The sequence below is a fragment of the Myotis brandtii genome, unplaced genomic scaffold (genome assembly GCF_000412655.1).
Source record: "Myotis brandtii unplaced genomic scaffold, ASM41265v1 scaffold952, whole genome shotgun sequence".
Classification (NCBI taxonomy): domain Eukaryota; kingdom Metazoa; phylum Chordata; class Mammalia; order Chiroptera; family Vespertilionidae; genus Myotis; species Myotis brandtii.
In genome coordinates, this window is record NW_005371930.1 from 694,803 (window position 1) to 695,003 (window position 201).

Genomic DNA, 201 nt, shown 5'->3' on the forward strand with positions numbered 1-201 from the left:
GAGCGAGGCAGACAGACGGTGTCACCCCGCAGTCACCTCGGGCTTGGCTTGGGGCCACCGGGAGCTGGGCCCCACCACTGTCACCCCGATTAGGTTTCTCCCATAAAGCGACCAGTGTTCCTGCTCGCCAGGCCCACAATGGAGTCGGGAAAAGGACACGGGCGGCATGGGGGGCAGGTCCCCGCCCGCCCCGCCCTGCAG

General features: G+C 68.2%; 1 long non-coding RNA gene across 1 annotated transcript in view; it reads left to right on the forward strand.

Annotated features, from left to right (window-relative positions):
• LOC106724745 overlaps window positions 1–195 on the forward strand; it is a 14,823-nt gene extending 14,628 nt beyond the window's left edge. Inside the window, exon 4 of the long non-coding RNA XR_001360586.1 lies at window positions 8–195. This is a non-coding gene — a long non-coding RNA (uncharacterized LOC106724745). The remainder of the gene's footprint in view (window positions 1–7) is intronic.
• The last annotated feature ends 6 nt before the right edge of the window (window positions 196–201 follow it).